The following is a 17,228-nucleotide window of genomic DNA, read 5'->3' on the forward strand; positions in this document are numbered from 1 at the left end:
TGCCCGCCGCACTCGCCGCCGGGCCGGCCCGCACCCTGCCATTGAGACTGAACGGGATTATTTATTTTTTTAACTTGGCCGCCGGGCCGGGGCGGGCATCGCCCCCGGTACCTCCAGCCGCTACTATTTCCGCGGGCCGTGTTCCAACACTATTCACCCCGGCCAAGAGGCCTATTCCCCGGCCCGCACCCCGCCATTGAGACTGCACGGGAATTATTATTTTTTTATCTCTCAACCTGTCCAAGAGGCCTGCTGCCCGCCGCACTCGCCGCCGGGCCGGCCCGCACCCCGCCATTGAGACTGAACGGGGATTATTATTTTTTTTAACTCGGCCTCCGGGCCGGGGCGGGCTTCGCCCCCGGTACCTCCAGCCGCTACTATTTCCGCGGGCCGTGTTCCAACACTATTCACCCCGGCCAAGAGGCCTATTCCCCGGCCCGCACCCCGCCATTGAGACTGCATGGGAATTATTATTTTTTTATCTCTCAACCTGTCCAAGAGGCCTGCTGCCCGCCGCAATCGCCGCCGGGCCGGCCCGCACCCTGCCATTGAGACTGAACGGGATTATTTATTTTTTTAACTCGGCCTCAGGGCCGGGGCGGGCTTCGCCCCCGGTACCTCCAGCCGCTTCTATTTACGCGCGCCGTGTTCCAACATATTCACCCCGGCCAAGAGGCCTCTTCCCCGGCCACACTCGTCCGCCGGGCCGGCCCGCACCCCGCCATTGAGACTGCACGGGAATTATTATTTTTTTATCTCTCAACCTGTCCAAGAGGCCTGCTGCCCGCCGCACTCGCCGCCGGGCCGGCCCGCACCCCGCCATTGAGACTGAACGGGGATTATTATTTTTTTTAACTCGGCCTCCGGGCCGGGGCGGGCTTCGCCCCCGGTACCTCCAGCCGCTTCTATTTACGCGCGCCGCGTTCCAACATATTCACCCCGGCCAAGAGGCCTCTTCCCCGGCCACACTCGTCCGCCGGGCCGGCCCGCACCCCGCCGTTGAGACTGCACGGGAATTATTATTTTTTTATCTCTCAACCTGTCCAAGAGGCCTGCTGCCCGCCGCACTCGCCGCCGGGCCGGACCGCACCCCGCCATTGAGACTGAACGGGATTATTATTTTTTTTAACTCGGCCTCCGGGCCGGGGCGGGCTTCGCCCCCGGTACCTCCAGCCGCTTCTATTTACGCGCGCCGCGTTCCAACATATTCACCCCGGCCAAGAGGCCTATTCCCCGGCCCGCACCCCGCCATTGAGACTGCACGGGAATTATTATTTTTTTATCTCTCAGCCTGTCCAAGAGGCCTGCTGCCCGCCGCACTCGCCGCCGGGCCGGCCCGCACCCCGCCATTGAGACTGAACGGGGATTATTATTTTTTTTAACTCGGCCTCCGGGCCGGGGCGGGCTTCGCCCCCGGTACCTCCAGCCGCTTCTATTTACGCGTGCCGCGTTCCAACATATTCACCCCGGCCAAGAGGCCTATTCCCCGGCCCGCACCCCGCCATTGAGACTGCATGGGAATTATTATTTTTTTATCTCTCAACCTGTCCAAGAGGCCTGCTGCCCGCCGCAATCGCCGCCGGGCCGGCCCGCACCCTGCCATTGAGACTGAACGGGATTATTTATTTTTTTAACTTGGCCCCCGGGCCGGGGCGGGCATCGCCCCCGGTACCTCCAGCCGCTACTATTTCCGCGGGCCGTGTTCCAACACTATTCACCCCGGCCAAGAGGCCTATTCCCCGGCCCGCACCCCGCCATTGAGACTGCACGGGAATTATTATTTTTTTATCTCTCAACCTGTCCAAGAGGCCTGCTGCCCGCCGCACTCGCCGCCGGGCCGGCCCGCACCCCGCCATTGAGACTGAACGGGGATTATTATTTTTTTTAACTCGGCCTCCGGGCCGGGGCGGGCTTCGCCCCCGGTACCTCCAGCCGCTTCTATTTACGCGCGCCGCGTTCCAACATATTCACCCCGGCCAAGAGGCCTATTCCCCGGCCCGCACCCCGCCATTGAGACTGCAAGGGAATTATTATTTTTTTATCTCTCAACCTGTCCAAGAGGCCTGCTGCCCGCCGCAATTGCCGCCGGGCCGGCCCGCACCCTGCCATTGAGACTGAACGGGAATTATTATTTTTTTATCTCTCAACCTGTCCAAGAGGCCTGCTGCCCGCCGCAATCGCCGCCGGGCCGGCCCGCACCCTGCCATTGAGACTGAACGGGATTATTTATTTTTTTAACTCGGCCTCCGGGCCGGGGCGGGCTTCGCCCCCGGTACCTCCAGCCGCTTCTATTTACGCGCGCCGCGTTCCAACATATTCACCCCGGCCAAGAGGCCTATTCCCCGGCCCACACCCCGCCATTGAGACTGCATGGGAATTATTATTTTTTTATCTCTCAACCTGTCCAAGAGGCCTGCTGCCCGCCGCAATCGCCGCCGGGCCGGCCCGCACCCTGCCATTGAGACTGAACGGGGATTATTTATTTTTTTAACTTGGCCGCCGTGCCGGGGCGGGCATCGCCCCCGGTACCTCCAGCCGCTACTATTTCCGCGGGCCGTGTTCCAACACTATTCACCCCGGCCAAGAGGCCTATTCCCCGGCCCGCACCCCGCCATTGAGACTGCACGGGAATTATTATTTTTTTATCTCTCAACCTGTCCAAGAGGCCTGCTGCCCGCCGCACTCGCCGCCGGGCCGGCCCACACCCTGCCATTGAGACTGAACGGGGATTATTTATTTTTTTAACTTGGCCGCCGGCCCGGGGCGGGCATCGCCCCCGGTACCTCCAGCCGCTACTATTTCCGCGGGCCGTGTTCCAACACTATTCACCCCGGCCAAGAGGCCTATTCCCCGGCCCGCACCCCGCCATTGAGACTGCATGGGAATTATTATTTTTTTATCTCTCAACCTGTCCAAGAGGCCTGCTGCCCGCCGCAATCGCCGCCGGGCCGGCCCGCACCCTGCCATTGAGACTGAACGGGAATTATTATTTTTTTATCTCTCAACCTGTCCAAGAGGCCTGCTGCCCGCCGCACTCGCCGCCGGGCCGGCCCGCACCCCGCCATTGAGACTGAACGGGGATTATTATTTTTTTTAACTCGGCCTCCGGGCCGGGGCGGGCTTCGCCCCCGGTACCTCCAGCCGCTTCTATTTACGCGCGCCGCGTTCCAACATATTCACCCCGGCCAAGAGGCCTCTTCCCTGGCCACACTCGTCCGCCGGGCCGGCCCGCACCCCGCCCTTGAGACTGCACGGGAATTATTATTTTTTTATCTCTCAACCTGTCCAAGAGGCCTGCTGCCCGCCGCACTCGCCACCGGGCCTCCCCGCAACCCGCCATTGAGACTGAAGGGGATTATTACTTTTTTTAACTCGGCCTTCGGGCCGGGGCGGGCTTCGCCCCCGGTACCTCCAGCCGCTTCTATTTACGCGCGCCGCGTTCCAACATATTCACCCCGGCCAAGAGGCCTATTCCCCGGCCCGCACCCCGCCATTGAGACTGCACGGGAATTATTATTTTTATATCTCTCAACCTGTCCAAGAGGCCTGCTGCCCGCCGCAATCGCCGCCGGGCCGGCCCGCACCCTGCCATTGAGACTACACGGGAATTATTTTTTTTTTTATCTCTCAACCTGTCCAAGAGTTCTGCTGCCCGCCGCAATCGCCGCCGGGCCGGCCCGCACCCTGCCATTGAGACTGAACGGGGATTATTTATTTTTTTAACTTGGCCGCCGGGCCGGGGCGGGCATCGCCCCCGGTACCTCCAGCCGCTACTATTTCCGCGGGCCGTGTTCCAACACTATTCACCCCGGCCAAGAGGCCTATTCCCCGGCCCGCACCCCGCCATTGAGACTGCACGGGAATTATTATTTTTTTATCTCTCAACCTGTCCAAGAGGCCTGCTGCCCGCCGCACTCGCCGCCGGGCCGGCCCGCACCCTGCCATTGAGACTGAACGGGGATTATTTATTTTTTTAACTTGGCCACCGGGCCGGGGCGGGCATCGCCCCCGGTACCTCCAGCCGCTACTATTTCCGCGGGCCGTGTTCCAACACTATTCACCCCGGCCAAGAGGCCTATTCCCCGGCCCGCACCCCGCCATTGAGACTGCACGGGAATTATTATTTTTTTATCTCTCAACCTGTCCAAGAGGCCTGCTGCCCGCCGCACTCGCCGCCGGGCCGGCCCGCACCCCGCCATTGAGACTGTACGGGGATTATTATTTTTTTTAACTCGGCCGCCGGGCCGGGGCGGGCTTCGCCCCCGGTACCTCCAGCCGCTTCTATTTACGCGCGCCGCGTTCCAACATATTCACCCCGGCCAAGAGCCCTCTTCCCCGGCCACACTCGTCCGCCGGGCCGGCCCGCACCCCGCCATTGAGACTGCACGGGAATTATTATTTTTTTATCTCTCAACCTGTCCAAGAGGCCTGCTGCCCGCCGCACTCGCCGCCGGGCCGGCCCGCACCCCGCCATTGAGACTGAACGGGGATTATTATTTTTTTTAACTCGGCCTCCGGGCCGGGGCGGGCTTCGCCCCCGGTACCTCCAGCCGCTTCTATTTACGCGCGCCGCGTTCCAACATATTCACCCCGGCAAAGAGGCCTCTTCCCCGGCCACACTCGTCCGCCGGGCCGGCCCGCACCCCGCCATTGAGACTGCACGGGAATTATTATTTTTTTATCTCTCAACCTGTCCAAGAGGCCTGCTGCCCGCCGCAATCGCCGCCGGGCCGGCCCGCACCCTGCCATTGAGACTGAACGGGGATTATTTATTTTTTTAACTTGGCCGCCGGCCCGGGACGGGCATCGCCCCCGGTACCTCCAGCCGCTACTATTTCTGCGGGCCGTGTTCCAACACTATTCACCCCGGCCAAGAGGCCTATTCCCCGGCCCGCACCCCGCCATTGAAACTGCATGGGAATTATTATTTTTTTATCTCTCAACCTGTCCAAGAGGCCTGCTGCCCGCCCCAATCACCGCCGGGCCGGCCCGCACCCTGCCATTGAGACTGAACGGGGATTTTTTTTTTTTTTAACTTGGCCGCCGGGCCGGGGCGGGCATCGCCCCCGGTACCTCCAGCCGCTACTATTTCCGCGGGCCGTGTTCCAACACTATTCACCCCGGCCAAGAGGCCTATTCCCCGGCCCGCACCCCGCCATTGAAACTGCATGGGAATTATTATTTTTTTATCTCTCAACCTGTCCAAGAGGCCTGCTGCCCGCCGCACTCGCCGCCGGGCCGGCCCGCACCCCGCCATTGAGACTGAACGGGGATTATTATTTTTTTTAACTCGGCCTCCGGGCCGGGGCGGGCTTCGCCCCCGGTACCTCCAGCCGCTTCTATTTACGCGCGCCGCGTTCCAACATATTCACCCCGGCCAAGAGGCCTATTCCCCGGCCCGCACCCCGCCATTGAGACTGCACGGGAATTATTATTTTTTTATCTCTCAACCTGTCCAAGAGGCCTGCTGCCCGCCGCACTCGCAGCCGGGCCGGCCCGCACCCCGCCATTGAGACTGAACGGGGATTATTATTTTTTTTAACTCGGCCTCCGGGCCGGGGCGGGCTTCGCCCCCGGTACCTCCAGCCGCTTCTATTTACGCGCGCCGCGTTCCAACATATTCACCCCGGCCAAGAGGCCTATTCCCCGGCCCGCACCCCGCCATTGAGACTGCATGGGAATTATTATTTTTTTATCTCTCAACCTGTCCAAGAGGCCTGCTGCCCGCCGCAATTGCCGCCGGGCCGGCCCGCACCCTGCCATTGAGACTGAACGGGAATTATTATTTTTTTATCTCTCAACCTGTCCAAGAGGCCTGCTGCCCGCCGCACTCGCCGCCGGGCCGGCCCGCACCCCGCCATTGAGACTGAACGGGGATTATTATTTTTTTTAACTCAGCCTCCGGGCCGGGGCGGGCTTCGCCCCCGGTACCTCCAGCCGCTTCTATTTACGCGCGCCGTGTTCCAACATATTCACCCCGGCCAAGAGGCCTCTTCCCCGGCCACACTCGTCCGCCGGGCCGGACCGCACCCCGCCATTGAGACTGCACGGGAATTATTATTTTTTTATCTCTCAACCTGTCCAAGAGGCCTGCTGCCCGCCGCACTCGCCGCCGGGCCGGCCCGCACCCCGCCATTGAGACTGAACGGGGATTATTATTTTTTTTAACTCGGCCTCCGGGCCGGGGCGGGCTTCGCCCCCGGTACCTCCAGCCGCTTCTATTTACGCGCGCCGCGTTCCAACATATTCACCCCGGCCAAGAGGCCTCTTCCCCGGCCACACTCGTCCGCCGGGCCGGCCCGCACCCCGCCGTTGAGACTGCACGGGGATTATTTATTTTTTTAACTTGGCCGCCGGGCCAGGGCGGGCATCGCCCCCGGTACCTCCAGCCGCTACTATTTCCGCGGGCCGTGTTCCAACACTATTCACCCCGGCCAAGAGGCCTATTCCCCGGCCCGCACCCCGCCATTGAGACTGCACGGGAATTATTATTTTTTTATCTCTCAACCTGTCCAAGAGGCCTGCTGCCCGCCGCACTCGCCGCCGGGCCGGCCCGCACCCCGCCATTGAGACTGAACGGGGATTTTTTTTTTTTTTAACTCGGCCTCCGGGCCGGGGCGGGCTTCGCCCCCGGTACCTCCAGCCGCTTCTATTTACGCGCGCCGCGTTCCAACATATTCACCCCGGCCAAGAGGCCTATTCCCCGGCCCGCACCCCGCCATTGAGACTGCATGGGAATTATTATTTTTTTATCTCTCAACCTGTCCAAGAGGCCTGCTGCCCGCCGCAATCGCCGCCGGGCCGGCCCGCACCCTGCCATTGAGACTGAACGGGATTATTTATTTTTTTAACTTGGCCGCCGGGCCGGGGCGGGCATCGCCCCCGGTACCTCCAGCCGCTACTATTTCCGCGGGCCGTGTTCCAACACTATTCACCCCGGCCAAGAGGCCTATTCCCCGGCCCGCACCCCGCCATTGAGACTGCACGGGAATTATTATTTTTTTATCTCTCAACCTGTCCAAGAGGCCTGCTGCCCGCCGCAATTGCCGCCGGGCCGGCCCGCACCCTGCCATTGAGACTGAACGGGAATTATTATTTTTTTTATCTCTCAACCTGTCCAAGAGGCCTGCTGCCCGCCGCAATCGCCGCCGGGCCGGCCCGCACCCTGCCATTGAGACTGAACGGGGATTATTTATTTTTTTAACTTGGCCGCCGGGCCAGGGCGGGCATCGCCCCCGGTACCTCCAGCCGCTACTATTTCCGCGGGCCGTGTTCCAACACTATTCACCCCGGCCAAGAGGCCTATTCCCCGGCCCGCACCCCGCCATTGAGACTGCACGGGAATTATTATTTTTTTATCTCTCAACCTGTCCAAGAGGCCTGCTGCCCGCCGCACTCGCTGCCGGGCCGGCCCGCACCCCGCCATTGAGACTGAACGGGGATTATTATTTTTTTTAACTCGGCCTCCGGGCCGGGGCGGGCTTCGCCCCCGGTACCTCCAGCCGCTTCTATTTACGCGCGCCGCGTTCCAACATATTCACCCCGGCCAAGAGGCCTATTCCCCGGCCCGCACCCCGCCATTGAGACTGCATGGGAATTATTATTTTTTTATCTCTCAACCTGTCCAAGAGGCCTGCTGCCCGCCGCAATCGCCGCCGGGCCGGCCCGCACCCTGCCATTGAGACTGAACGGGATTATTTATTTTTTTAACTTGGCCGCCGGGCCGGGGCGGGCATCGCCCCCGGTACCTCCAGCCGCTACTATTTCCGCGGGCCGTGTTCCAACACTATTCACCCCGGCCAAGAGGCCTATTCCCCGGCCCGCACCCCGCCATTGAGACTGCACGGGAATTATTATTTTTTTATCTCTCAACCTGTCCAAGAGGCCTGCTGCCCGCCGCACTCGCCGCCGGGCCGGCCCGCACCCCGCCATTGAGACTGAACGGGATTATTATTTTTTTTAACTCGGCCTCCGGGCCGGGGCGGGCTTCGCCCCCGGTACCTCCAGCCGCTTCTATTTACGCGCGCCGCGTTCCAACATATTCACCCCGGCCAAGAGGCCTATTCCCCGGCCCGCACCCCGCCATTGAGACTGCACGGGAATTATTATTTTTTTATCTCTCAACCTGTCCAAGAGGCCTGCTGCCCGCCGCACTCGCCGCCGGGCCGGCCCGCACCCCGCCATTGAGACTGAACGGGGATTATTATTTTTTTTAACTCGGCCTCCGGGCCGGGGCGGGCTTCGCCCCCGGTACCTCCAGCCGCTTCTATTTACGCGCGCCGCGTTCCAACATATTCACCCCGGCCAAGAGGCCTATTCCCCGGCCCGCACCCCGCCATTGAGACTGCAAGGGAATTATTATTTTTTTATCTCTCAACCTGTCCAAGAGGCCTGCTGCCCGCCGCAATTGCCGCCGGGCCGGCCCGCACCCTGCCATTGAGACTGAACGGGAATTATTATTTTTTTATCTCTCAACCTGTCCAAGAGGCCTGCTGCCCGCCGCAATCGCCGCCGGGCCGGCCCGCACCCTGCCATTGAGACTGAGCGGGGATTATTTATTTTTTTAACTTGGCCGCCGGGCCAGGGCGGGCATCGCCCCCGGTACCTCCAGCCGCTCCTATTTCCGCGGGCCGTGTTCCAACACTATTCACCCCGGCCAAGAAGCCTATTCCCCGGCCCGCACCCCGCCATTGAGACTGCACGGGAATTATTATTTTTTTATCTCTCAACCTGTCCAAGAGGCCTGCTGCCCGCCGCACTCGCTGCCGGGCCGGCCCGCACCCCGCCATTGAGACTGAACGGGGATTATTATTTTTTTTAACTCGGCCTCCGGGCCGGGGCGGGCTTCGCCCCCGGTACCTCCAGCCGCTTCTATTTACGCGCGCCGCGTTCCAACATATTCACCCCGGCCAAGAGGCCTATTCCCCGGCCCGCACCCCGCCATTGAGACTGCATGGGAATTATTATTTTTTTATCTCTCAACCTGTCCAAGAGGCCTGCTGCCCGCCGCAATCGCCGCCGGGCCGGCCCGCACCCTGCCATTGAGACTGAACGGGATTATTTATTTTTTTAACTTGGCCGCCGGGCCGGGGCGGGCATCGCCCCCGGTACCTCCAGCCGCTACTATTTCCGCGGGCCGTGTTCCAACACTATTCACCCCGGCCAAGAGGCCTATTCCCCGGCCCGCACCCCGCCATTGAGACTGCACGGGAATTATTATTTTTTTATCTCTCAACCTGTCCAAGAGGCCTGCTGCCCGCCGCACTCGCCGCCGGGCCGGCCCGCACCCCGCCATTGAGACTGAACGGGGATTATTATTTTTTTTAACTTGGCCTCCGGGCCGGGGCGGGCTTCGCCCCCGGTACCTCCAGCCGCTTCTATTTACGCGCGCCGCGTTCCAACATATTCACCCCGGCCAAGAGGCCTATTCCCCGGCCCGCACCCCGCCATTGAGACTGCACGGGAATTATTATTTTTTTATCTCTCAACCTGTCCAAGAGGCCTGCTGCCCGCCGCACTCGCCGCCGGGCCGGCCCGCACCCCGCCATTGAGACTGAACGGGGATTATTATTTTTTTTAACTCGGCCCCCGGGCCGGGGCGGGCTTCGCCCCCGGTACCTCCAGCCGCTTCTATTTACGCGCGCCGCGTTCCAACATATTCACCCCGGCCAAGAGGCCTATTCCCCGGCCCGCACCCCGCCATTGAGACTGCAAGGGAATTATTATTTTTTTATCTCTCAACCTGTCCAAGAGGCCTGCTGCCCGCCGCAATTGCCGCCGGGCCGGCCCGCACCCTGCCATTGAGACTGAACGGGAATTATTATTTTTTTATCTCTCAACCTGTCCAAGAGGCCTGCTGCCCGCCGCAATCGCCGCCGGGCCGGCCCGCACCCCGCCATTGAGACTGAACGGGGATTATTTTTTTTTTTAACTCGGCCTCCGGGCCGGGGCGGGCTTCGCCCCCGGTACCTCCAGCCGCTTCTATTTACGCGCGCCGCGTTCCAACATATTCACCCCGGCCAAGAGGCCTATTCCCCGGCCCGCACCCCGCCATTGAGACTGCATGGGAATTATTATTTTTTTATCTCTCAACCTGTCCAAGAGGCCTGCTGCCCGCCGCAATCGCCGCCGGGCCGGCCCGCACCCCGCCATTGAGACTGAACGGGGATTATTATTTTTTTTAACTCGGCCTCCGGGCCGGGGCAGGCTTCGACCCCGGTACCTCCAGCCGCTTCTATTTACGCGCGCCGCGTTCCAACATATTCACCCCGGCCAAGAGGCCTCTTCCCCGGCCACACTCGTCCGCCGGGCCGGCCCGCACCCGCCATTGAGACTACACGGGAATTATTTTTTTTTTTATCTCTCAACCTGTCCAAGAGGCCTGCTGCCCGCCGCAATCGCCGCCGGGCCGGCCCGCACCCTGCCATTGAGACTGAACGGGGATTATTTATTTTTTTAACTTGGCCGCCGGGCCGGGGCGGGCATCGCCCCCGGTACCTCCAGCCGCTACTATTTCCGCGGGCCGTGTTCCAACACTATTCACCCCGGCCAAGAGGCCTATTCCCCGGCCCGCACCCCGCCATTGAGACTGCACGGGAATTATTATTTTTTTATCTCTCAACCTGTCCAAGAGGCCTGCTGCCCGCCGCACTCGCCGCCGGGCCGGCCCGCACCCCGCCATTGAGACTGTACGGGGATTATTATTTTTTTTAACTCGGCCGCCGGGCCGGGGCGGGCTTCGCCCCCGGTACCTCCAGCCGCTTCTATTTACGCGCGCCGCGTTCCAACATATTCACCCCGGCCAAGAGGCCTCTTCCCCGGCCACACTCGTCCGCCGGGCCGGCCCGCACCCCGCCATTGAGACTGCACGGGAATTATTATTTTTTTATCTCTCAACCTGTCCAAGAGGCCTGCTGCCCGCCGCACTCGCCGCCGGGCCGGCCCGCACCCCGCCATTGAGACTGAACGGGGATTATTATTTTTTTTAACTCTGCCTCCGGGCCGGGGCGGGCTTCGCCCCCGGTACCTCCAGCCGCTTCTATTTACGCGCGCCGCGTTCCAACATATTCACCCCGGCAAAGAGGCCTCTTCCCCGGCCACACTCGTCCGCCGGGCCGGCCCGCACCCCGCCATTGAGACTGCACGGGAATTATTATTTTTTTATCTCTCAACCTGTCCAAGAGGCCTGCTGCCCGCCGCAATCGCCGCCGGGCCGGCCCGCACCCTGCCATTGAGACTGAACGGGGATTTTTTTTTTTTTTAACTTGGCCGCCGGGCCGGGGCGGGCATCGCCCCCGGTACCTCCAGCCGCTACTATTTCCGCGGGCCGTGTTCCAACACTATTCACCCCGGCCAAGAGGCCTAGTCCCCGGCCCGCACCCCGCCATTGAGACTGCACGGGAATTATTATTTTTTTATCTCTCAACCTGTCCAAGAGGCCTGCTGCCCGCCGCACTCGCCGCCGGGCCGGCCCGCACCCCGCCATTGAGACTGAACGGGGATTATTATTTTTTTTAACTTGGCCTCCGGGCCGGGGCGGGCTTCGCCCCCGGTACCTCCAGCCGCTTCTATTTACGCGCGCCGCGTTCCAACATATTCACCCCGGCCAAGAGGCCTATTCCCCGGCCCGCACCCCGCCATTGAGACTGCACGGGAATTATTATTTTTTTATCTCTCAACCTGTCCAAGAGGCCTGCTGCCCGCCGCACTCGCCGCCGGGCCGGCCCGCACCCCGCCATTGAGACTGAACGGGGATTATTATTTTTTTTAACTCGGCCCCCGGGCCGGGGCGGGCTTCGCCCCCGGTACCTCCAGCCGCTTCTATTTACGCGCGCCGCGTTCCAACATATTCACCCCGGCCAAGAGGCCTATTCCCCGGCCCGCACCCCGCCATTGAGACTGCAAGGGAATTATTATTTTTTTATCTCTCAACCTGTCCAAGAGGCCTGCTGCCCGCCGCAATTGCCGCCGGGCCGGCCCGCACCCTGCCATTGAGACTGAACGGGAATTATTATTTTTTTATCTCTCAACCTGTCCAAGAGGCCTGCTGCCCGCCGCAATCGCCGCCGGGCCGGCCCGCACCCCGCCATTGAGACTGAACGGGGATTATTATTTTTTTTAACTCGGCCTCCGGGCCGGGGCGGGCTTCGCCCCCGGTACCTCCAGCCGCTTCTATTTACGCGCGCCGCGTTCCAACATATTCACCCCGGCCAAGAGGCCTATTCCCCGGCCCGCACCCCGCCATTGAGACTGCATGGGAATTATTATTTTTTTATCTCTCAACCTGTCCAAGAGGCCTGCTGCCCGCCGCAATCGCCGCCGGGCCGGCCCGCACCCTGCCATTGAGACTGAACGGGATTATTTATTTTTTTAACTTGGCCGCCGGGCGGGGCGGGCATCGCCCCCGGTACCTCCAGCCGCTACTATTTCCGCGGGCCGTGTTCCAACACTATTCACCCCAGCCAAGAGGCCTATTCCCCGGCCCGCACCCCGCCATTGAGACTGCACGGGAATTATTATTTTTTTATCTCTCAACCTGTCCAAGAGGCCTGCTGCCCGCCGCACTCGCCGCCGGGCCGGCCCGCACCCCGCCATTGAGACTGAACGGGGATTATTATTTTTTTTAACTCGGCCTCCGGGCCGGGGCAGGCTTCGACCCCGGTACCTCCAGCCGCTTCTATTTACGCGCGCCGCGTTCCAACATATTCACCCCGGCCAAGAGGCCTCTTCCCCGGCCACACTCGTCCGCCGGGCCGGCCCGCACCCCGCCATTGAGACTACACGGGAATTATTTTTTTTTTTATCTCTCAACCTGTCCAAGAGGCCTGCTGCCCGCCGCAATCGCCGCCGGGCCGGCCCGCACCCTGCCATTGAGACTGAACGGGGATTATTTATTTTTTTAACTTGGCCGCCGGGCCGGGGCGGGCATCGCCCCCGGTACCTCCAGCCGCTACTATTTCCGCGGGCCGTGTTCCAACACTATTCACCCCGGCCAAGAGGCCTATTCCCCGGCCCGCACCCCGCCATTGAGACTGCACGGGAATTATTATTTTTTTATCTCTCAACCTGTCCAAGAGGCCTGCTGCCCGCCGCACTCGCCGCCGGGCCGGCCCGCACCCCGCCATTGAGACTGTACGGGGATTATTATTTTTTTTAACTCGGCCGCCGGGCCGGGGCGGGCTTCGCCCCCGGTACCTCCAGCCGCTTCTATTTACGCGCGCCGCGTTCCAACATATTCACCCCGGCCAAGAGGCCTCTTCCCCGGCCACACTCGTCCGCCGGGCCGGCCCGCACCCCGCCATTGAGACTGCACGGGAATTATTATTTTTTTATCTCTCAACCTGTCCAAGAGGCCTGCTGCCCGCCGCACTCGCCGCCGGGCCGGCCCGCACCCCGCCATTGAGACTGAACGGGGATTATTATTTTTTTTAACTCTGCCTCCGGGCCGGGGCGGGCTTCGCCCCCGGTACCTCCAGCCGCTTCTATTTACGCGCGCCGCGTTCCAACATATTCACCCCGGCAAAGAGGCCTCTTCCCCGGCCACACTCGTCCGCCGGGCCGGCCCGCACCCCGCCATTGAGACTGCACGGGAATTATTATTTTTTTATCTCTCAACCTGTCCAAGAGGCCTGCTGCCCGCCGCAATCGCCGCCGGGCCGGCCCGCACCCTGCCATTGAGACTGAACGGGGATTTTTTTTTTTTTTAACTTGGCCGCCGGGCCGGGGCGGGCATCGCCCCCGGTACCTCCAGCCGCTACTATTTCCGCGGGCCGTGTTCCAACACTATTCACCCCGGCCAAGAGGCCTAGTCCCCGGCCCGCACCCCGCCATTGAAACTGCATGGGAATTATTATTTTTTTATCTCTCAACCTGTCCAAGAGGCCTGCTGCCCGCCGCACTCGCCGCCGGGCCGGCCTGCACCCCGCCATTGAGACTGAACGGGGATTTTTTTTTTTTTTAACTCGGCCTCCGGGCCGGGGCGGGCTTCGCCCCCGGTACCTCCAGCCGCTTCTATTTACGCGCGCCGCGTTCCAACATATTCACCCCGGCCAAGAGGCCTATTCCCCGGCCCGCACCCCGCCATTGAGACTGCATGGGAATTATTATTTTTTTATCTCTCAACCTGTCCAAGAGGCCTGCTGCCCGCCGCAATTGCCGCCGGGCCGGCCCGCACCCTGCCATTGAGACTGAACGGGAATTATTATTTTTTTATCTCTCAACCTGTCCAAGAGGCCTGCTGCCCGCCGCACTCGCCGCCGGGCCGGCCCGCACCCTGCCATTGAGACTGAACGGGGATTATTTATTTTTTTAACTTGGCCGCCGGGCCGGGGCGGGCATTGCCCCCGGTACCTCCAGCCGCTACTATTTCCGCGGGCCGTGTTCCAACACTATTCACCCCGGCCAAGAGGCCTATTCCCCGGCCCGCACCCCGCCATTGAGACTGCATGGGAATTATTATTTTTTTATCTCTCAACCTGTCCGAGAGGCCTGCTGCCCGCCGCAATCGCCGCCGGGCCGGCCCGCACCCTGCCATTGAGACTGAACGGGGATTTTTTTTTTTTTTAACTTGGCCGCCGGGCCGGGGCGGGCATCGCCCCCGGTACCTCCAGCCGCTACTATTTCCGCGGGCCGTGTTCCAACACTATTCACCCCGGCCAAGAGGCCTATTCCCCGGCCCGCACCCCGCCATTGAAACTGCATGGGAATTATTATTTTTTTATCTCTCAACCTGTCCAAGAGGCCTGCTGCCCGCCGCACTCGCCGCCGGGCCGGCCCGCACCCCGCCATTGAGACTGAACGGGGATTATTTTTTTTTTTAACTCGGCCTCCGGGCCGGGGCGGGCTTCGCCCCCGGTACCTCCAGCCGCTTCTATTTACGCGCGCCGCGTTCCAACATATTCACCCCGGCCAAGAGGCCTATTCCCCGGCCCGCACCCCGCCATTGAGACTGCATGGGAATTATTATTTTTTTATCTCTCAACCTGTCCAAGAGGCCTGCTGCCCGCCGCAATTGCCGCCGGGCCGGCCCGCACCCTGCCATTGAGACTGAACGGGAATTATTATTTTTTTATCTCTCAACCTGTCCAAGAGGCCTGCTGCCCGCCGCACTCGCCGCCGGGCCGGCCCGCACCCTGCCATTGAGACTGAACGGGGATTATTTATTTTTTTAACTTGGCCGCCGGGCCGGGGCGGGCATCGCCCCCGGTACCTCCAGCCGCTACTATTTCCGCGGGCCGTGTTCCAACACTATTCACCCCGGCCAAGAGGCCTATTCCCCGGCCCGCACCCCGCCATTGAGACTGCATGGGAATTATTATTTTTTTATCTCTCAACCTGTCCAAGAGGCCTGCTGCCCGCCGCAATCGCCGCCGGGCCGGCCCGCACCCTGCCATTGAGACTGAACGGGATTATTTATTTTTTTAACTTGGCCGCCGGGCCGGGGCGGGCATCGCCCCCGGTACCTCCAGCCGCTACTATTTCCGCGGGCCGTGTTCCAACACTATTCACCCCGGCCAAGAGGCCTATTCCCCGGCCCGCACCCCGCCATTGAGACTGCACGGGAATTATTATTTTTTTATCTCTCAACCTGTCCAAGAGGCCTGCTGCCCGCCGCACTCGCCGCCGGGCCGGCCCGCACCCCGCCATTGAGACTGAACGGGGATTATTATTTTTTTTAACTCGGCCTCCGGGCCGGGGCGGGCTTCGCCCCCGGTACCTCCAGCCGCTTCTATTTACGCGCGCCGCGTTCCAACATATTCACCCCGGCCAAGAGGCCTATTCCCCGGCCCGCACCCCGCCATTGAGACTGCATGGGAATTATTATTTTTTTATCTCTCAACCTGTCCAAGAGGCCTGCTGCCCGCCGCAATCGCCGCCGGGCCGGCCCGCACCCTGCCATTGAGACTGAACGGGATTATTTATTTTTTTAACTTGGCCGCCGGGCCGGGGCGGGCATCGCCCCCGGTACCTCCAGCCGCTACTATTTCTGCGGGCCGTGTTCCAACACTATTCACCCCGGCCAAGAGGCCTATTCCCCGGCCCGCACCCCGCCATTGAGACTGCACGGGAATTATTATTTTTTTATCTCTCAACCTGTCCAAGAGGCCTGCTGCCCGCCGCACTCGCCGCCTGGCCGGCCCGCACCCCGCCATTGAGACTGAACGGGGATTATTATTTTTTTTAACTCGGCCTCCGGGCCGGGGCGGGCTTCGCCCCCGGTACCTCCAGCCGCTTCTATTTACGCGCGCCGCGTTCCAACATATTCACCCCGGCCAAGAGGCCTATTCCCCGGCCCGCACCCCGCCATTGAGACTGCATGGGAATTATTATTTTTTTATCTCTCAACCTGTCCAAGAGTCCTGCTGCCCGCCGCAATCGCCGCCGGGCCGGCCCGCACCCTGCCATTGAGACTGAACGGGATTATTTATTTTTTTAACTTGGCCGCCGGGCCGGGGCGGGCATCGCCCCCGGTACCTCCAGCCGCTTCTATTTACGCGCGCCGCGTTCCAACATATTCACCCCGGCCAAGAGGCCTATTCCCCGGCCCGCACCCCGCCATTGAGACTGCACGGGAATTATTATTTTTTTATCTCTCAACCTGTCCAAGAGGCCTGCTGCCCGCCGCACTCGCCGCCGGGCCGGCCCGCACCCCGCCATTGAGACTGAACGGGGATTATTATTTTTTTTAACTCGGCCTCCGGGCCGGGGCGGGCTTCGCCCCCGGTACCTCCAGCCGCTTCTATTTACGCGCGCCGCGTTGCAACATATTCACCCCGGCCAAGAGGCCTATTCCCCGGCCCGCACCCCGCCATTGAGACTGCATGGGAATTATTATTTTTTTATCTCTCAACCTGTCCAAGAGGCCTGCTGCCCGCCGCAATCGCCGCCGGGCCGGCCCGCACCCTGCCATTGAGACTGAACGGGATTATTTATTTTTTTAACTTGGCCGCCGGGCCGGGGCGGGCATCGCCCCGGTACCTCCAGCCGCTACTATTTCCGCGGGCCGTGTTCCAACACTATTCACCCCGGCCAAGAGGCCTATTCCCCGGCCCGCACCCCGCCATTGAGACTGCACGGGAATTATTATTTTTTTATCTCTCAACCTGTCCAAGAGGCCTGCTGCCCGCCGCACTCGCTGCCGGGCCGGCCCGCACCCCGCCATTGAGACTGAACGGGGATTATTATTTTTTTTAACTTGGCCTCCGGGCCGGGGCGGGCTTCGCCCCCGG

The sequence above is a fragment of the Hippocampus zosterae genome, chromosome 5 (assembly GCF_025434085.1).
Source record: "Hippocampus zosterae strain Florida chromosome 5, ASM2543408v3, whole genome shotgun sequence".
NCBI lineage: Eukaryota > Metazoa > Chordata > Actinopteri > Syngnathiformes > Syngnathidae > Hippocampus > Hippocampus zosterae.